This window comes from Notamacropus eugenii, chromosome 3 (genome assembly GCF_028372415.1).
Source record: "Notamacropus eugenii isolate mMacEug1 chromosome 3, mMacEug1.pri_v2, whole genome shotgun sequence".
NCBI lineage: Eukaryota > Metazoa > Chordata > Mammalia > Diprotodontia > Macropodidae > Notamacropus > Notamacropus eugenii.
The window spans coordinates 254,541,986-254,547,985 of record NC_092874.1 but is presented as its reverse complement, the minus strand read 5'-3'; positions in this window follow the sequence as shown (position 1 = coordinate 254,547,985).

Genomic DNA, 6,000 nt, shown 5'->3' with positions numbered 1-6,000 from the left:
TTCTCTCACCGCTTAATTTCATTTTTTAAAGATATGATCCCATCCTATTCAATTCACTCTGTGCTCTGTGTGTGTGTGTGTGTGTGTGTGTGTGTGTGTGTGTGTAATCCCACCCACTACCCAGATACTGAAAAGTTTCAAGAGTTACAAATATTGTCTTTCCATGTAGGAATGTAAACAGTTCAACTTTAGTAAGTCCCTTGTGACTTCTCTTTGCTGTTTACCTTTTCATGCTTCTCTTCATTCTTGTGTTTGAAAGTCAAATTTTCTTTTCAGCTCTGGTCTTTTCATCAAGAATGCTTGAAACTCCCCAATTTCGTTGAAAGACCATTTTTTTCCCCTGAAGTATGATACTCAGTTTTGCTGGGTAGGTGATTCTTGGTTTTAGTCCTAGTTCCTTTCACTTCTGGAATATGATATTCCATGCCCTTAGATCCCTTAATGTAGAAGCTGCTAGATCCTGTGTTATCCTGATTGTATTTCCACAATACTTGAATTGTTTCTTTCTAGCTGCTTGCAATACTTTCTCCTTGCCCAGGGAACTCTGGAATTTGGCCACAATGTTCCTAGGAGTTTCTCTTTTTGGATTTCTTTCAGGTGGTGATCTGTGGATTCCTAGAATACTTATTTTGCCCTCTGGTTGTAGAATATCAGGGCAGTTTTCCTTGATAATTTCATGATAGATGATGTCTAGGCTCTTTTTCTCATCATGGCTTTCAGGTAGTCCCATAATTTTTAAATTGTCTCTCCTGGATCTATTTTTCAGGTCAGTTGTTTTTCCAATGAGATATTTCACATGATCTTCCATTTTTCCATCCTTTTGGTTTTGTTTTGTGATTTCTTGGTTTCTCATAAGTCATTAGCCTCCATCTGTTCCATTCTAATTTTGAAAGAACTGTTTTCTTCAGTGAGCTTTTGAACCTCCTTTTCCCTTTGGCTAATTCTGCTTTTTAAAGCATTCTTCTCCTCATTGGCTTTTTGAACCTCTTTTGCCAATTGAGTTAGCCTATTTTTCAAGGTGTTACTTTCTTCAGCATTTTTTTGGGTCTCCTTTAGCAAGGTGTTGACATACTTCTCATACTTTTCTTTCATCTCTCTCATTTCTCTTCCCAGTTTTTCCTCCACCTCTCTAACTTGATTTTCAAAATCCTTTTTGAGCTCTTCCATGACCTGAGCCCATGGTATATTTATTTTGGATGTGTGGGATACAGAAGCCTTGACTTCTGCGTTTTTCCCTGATGGTAAGCATTGTTCTTCCTCATCTGAAAGAAAGGGAGGAATTATCTGTTCACCAAGAATGTAACCTTCTATAGTCTTATTTTTTTTCCCTTTTCTGGGCATTTTCCCAGTCAGTGACTTGACTTCTGAGTTTTCTTTCCACCCCCACCTCGCCTCCAGATCCACCCAGCCAGGGCTTGAGGTCTCAGATTCAAATGCTGCTTCCCAGCCTCAGAGATTTGGGTGGGGGCAGGGCTGCTATTCAGTGTGAGATTAAGTTCAGGTGCTCAGGTGGGGGCAGAGCCACCACACAGGGCTCAGTTCCCTCAGGGGGTTTATGCAGAGACCTTCAACAATGGATCCGAGCTCCTGTCTGCTTTGGGAGCCCCTGTCTGCTGCTGCTTCCAATGGTGCCTCCCAAGGGGGCCCAAGCCATGGGAACACCCCAGTCCCATCTGGACCAGCCAAAGAGACCCGCTCACCGACCCTTGTCATCTGTGGGTGGAGGGACCTGCGCTGCTGCTAGAGATTCTGTCCCTGAGGCCTGCTTGGATCTGCTCCCCTTGGCGCCACGTGGCCAAGGCAGGACTGGGCTCGGCTCTGGGTCCGGGGTGAGACAGACCTTTCGTGTCAGGTTTTTGGGGCTCTCTGGAACAGAAATCTCGTCCGCTCTGTTGTTCTGTGGCTTCTGCTGCTCCAGAATTTGTTGGGGGTTCTTCTTTACAGATATTTTATGGGCTGTGGGTTTGGAGCTAGCATATGTGTGTTTTTCTACTCCACCATCTTGGCTCCTCCCCTCCCTTATTTATTTTTCTGTTCCACTCATCTACTTTTCTATTTTTTTCTGTTTATTTATTTATCTTTAGTTTTTAACATTCATTTCCACAAAATTTTGAGTTCCAAATTTTCTCCCCATCTCTCCCCTCCCCCCACCCCATAACGCCTTGCATTCTGATTACCCCTTCCCTCAAAATGCCCTCTCTTCTATCACCGCCCCCCCTCCCCTTATCCTCATCTTTTCTCTTTTCTTGTAGGGCAAGATTGATTTCTATACCGCATTACCTGTATTTCTTATTTCCCAATTGTATACAAAAACAAAGTGAGAGACAGAGAGAGAGAGAGAGAGAGAGAGAGAGAGAGAGAGAGAGAGAGAGATCTATTAAACACTTACTATGTACCAGGCATTGAGCTAAGCAATGGGGCTACAAATACAAGTAAGGACCTTTACTTGAAGGACTTTTCTTTAAGGACCTTACATTCTAACTCGACAATACAATACTGAGAAAAGAGCCTGAAAGGAGTAGGGAGAAGTAGGGAGGACACTCTCACAGGGATATGGTGAGCTGGTGAATAGTATGGAGGCCTGGGCCCCTGCAACATAAGGTGAAAGCTCACCTACCAAACCCAGAGCAGGAGTCTAAGAGCAAAGTCTAAGTTTCCAGTGGACAGGGGTTGATGGGAGAGTGGGATAATAAGGATGAGATGGCACAGAAGTAGTATGGATGCCTGGTTACTCTTCAATGTTAGGTAAAAGCTTCCTTATCCAGTGAAAAGATTCACTGACAGATTACCTTCAATATGAGTCTTTCGCTGAATTCTTAATCACAGAATTTGACTGAAAAATCATTTACCAAACAATTAAAACCAAAGCATCAATTAATCTTGATACCTGAGGCAAGCAATTCAAATTATGAAACATTTGTTGGCTCTTGCAATAAAATTAAATATCTTGTGAGACACTGCAAATTGCTTTATAGAGAGGTTGAATGGAAAGGAAACAGATACAGTTTAAAGACTGAAATGAAGCATAAAATTTCTTAATTATTCTAAATGCAGCACTGCCCCGCTGCTGAAAAGTAATTACCTTTTACATAAATAAATAGTATAAAATATCTGATTGTCCAATTACCTTCTACAGATTGAGCTGTCTGAAAATTGGCTGCCAATGTCAGGATCACTTTCACTAGGACAGTTTCAAGAGATCATAAAAAAGACTGGATGCCATCTGAATGATGAATTTGTTTTCAGAATGTGAGTTCATATTCTAAGTGAGAGAATGTAGATTATAAAAAAATATCAAGCCTTTAGCTAGGTTGATGTAAACCACTTGGGGCTTTGGATAAAAACGAGCAGGTTAAGATGTCTAATGGGCAGAAACTCTATATCACGTATATAGTGAAATCTCAAATATCCACAGAAAAATCTTTCTAGATACTTGCTGACATCAGCACTCATGTCTTCTATTATTTAACTGCTATTTGTTTACCAAACACCAGACCAACATATGCACCTACTGCCAGGCCTTAATTATTTTTCTATTCCATTCATCTCTTCTATTTTTACCCAGTACCTGATAAGGAAGGAAAGAATTATTGAGATTTAAGACAGACAAACAGACAGACAGACAAATAGATAGATGGATCTATTAAGCACTTACTCTGTACCAGGCATTGAGCTAAGCAATGGGGCTACAAATGCAAGTAATTTGCCCTTAAGGAACATCTACATTCTAAATGGAGAATACAACACTGAGATAAGAACTGGAAAGGGGTAGACAGGAGTAGGGAGGATATTCCCACAGAGATATGGTGAGATGACTGCTGTGGAGTAGTATGGAGGCCTGGTCCCCTGCAACATAAGGTGAAAGCTCACCTATCAGACCCAGAGTAGGAGACTCGGGGCAGAGTCCAAGTTTCCAAGAGTCCAAGACAAGGGTTTGTGGGAGAGTGGGATAATAGGGAAAAGATGGCATAGAAGTAGTATGGATGCCTGGGACTCTGCAATGTTATGTATAAACTTACTTATAAAAGCTGTGATAATTTTGTCTCTCTCTTTTTTTTAACCCACGTCTAATTTTGTCAGTGATCTTTTCATGGTACTTATCAAATGTCACCACTTGTAATAGGCAATGACCTATCTCAATCCATTAATATCTTTCTACTGGCCTATTCAAAAGTCTCAAACCTGTTCATAAAGAATATTTTCTTTAAGAAGGCAATCAGAAGGCACTGGAATATAGTGAATACTGAATAGAATGACAAAAAATGAAACTTTTAATTTGTTATGGACTTATCTTTCATTTCTAAGTAAACCATGTGCACTCAGATTAACTACTGGCTAGAACAAAGGTAAAAATAAATGAAAATTAGATAAAGGGTGAAGATGGAATTGCATAATTACAGTTCTAACCTGATGTATATAAACAAGCTATTAGTTATTTAAACTCCTTTTTATCATTACCATGTCTGCTTTCTTTTTCTTCATTCAATTTTTAAGTTAGTGACAGCTGGACACGACTGGTCTTTCAAAACAAAATGTATCAGAGGTGTGAGATGAAGAGAAAGTACAGGGGGAAATGAGGACAGTTTTCTTCAGCCTATTGCATTACATCACACCAATTTGTAAAGATGTTTCACTCTAGGATTGAATGGGAAACCAGAAGGATTTTTTTTTTATTATTAGTTTTGAATCTTGGAGGTTCCACTATATGTTTGCATTTTCACCATCTGAATAATTCTTTGCTTAGCTCCAGGAATGAGGTGTACCTGATGAACTGAGCTGAGGGGCCAATTTATCTGCAACTCCAATGAGCAGAACTGCAGCTACCTTCTGAGACACAAATTTCTTTAGGGCTATTCATGCCTTTTCTGACATTAAACAATGAAAATGTAGTCAGATTTCTAACTCCTCTTAAGTTTGGTTTTCATGATATGGCTTCATTATTTCATTTTTTAAAGTTCATTATCAAAAGTATAACAAATTATAAAGCTAAAATTATATAAAGTTCATTATTTCATAATTTAAAAATTATTACAAAAATGTACCATTACCAAATATTTTGTTAATCCCTCAAGGATATGTAAAGTTTCTTCAGCGTGACTGTTCCTTCCCAATAAGGTAGTCAAACAGAACTTTGCCCCAGAACTCTGATATTCAGAGAACTAGATATCCTCACTATTGAGGTCAAGTCAGATGACATGGGGCCAGGGGAGGATCTTGGACTGAGACAAGGAGAAATACATATCCCCAGATGCAGATATTTCGGCAAGGAGGATATACTCTTCCCTATATAGGAGGAGGGAGGAGGACCAGCCCTTGAGGGGTCCAGTTACCATCACTCCATTCCCTCAAGGCCCATCTCCCCACAGCCTCCAACAACATGACTGGATCTGACCCTGGCAGTTTGCCCACATACAATGGAAGGTGGCATTCTCACTATGTGAGACACTAGATTCAATGACCATGGCAGTGCATGCCAGCTTCTGGGTACCTATCTCCACTGAGCTTATCCCAGGCACCAATGTTTTCAGCTAATGGCTCTTCTCCCTCCACCGGTACACATCAAACTCCATCTACAACTTGAATAGATGGTTTTGGGGAGTAGCTGTGGCCAAAAATTCCATCATTCTGTAGCCAAGATGATGAGTCTTTCTGAATTTAGTTGAAACCAACTTCAGAAAATCACAAAAGCCAGCTTTCTAGGAGTTGTCAGAGTATATACTCCTTTGACATAGCTTTTGACAATCCAGAATCAATTCCACATAATAACTAACTTTGACTTGATTTGATTCATTCAATTTGATTCAATTCAAAAAGCATTTTCTCAGTGCCTACTGTTGACAAACATTGCACTAGAGATGAGTAACTGAGGGAGGATCATTGCAGCAGCTTGCTAATTATTCCATGTGTGTTGGCCTTCTCTCTCCAAGGAAACTCTAAGCTCAAGAACAAAAAGTGAATTATTTTTGGATCATCTGTATTGCCCCACAAGAACAGATGATA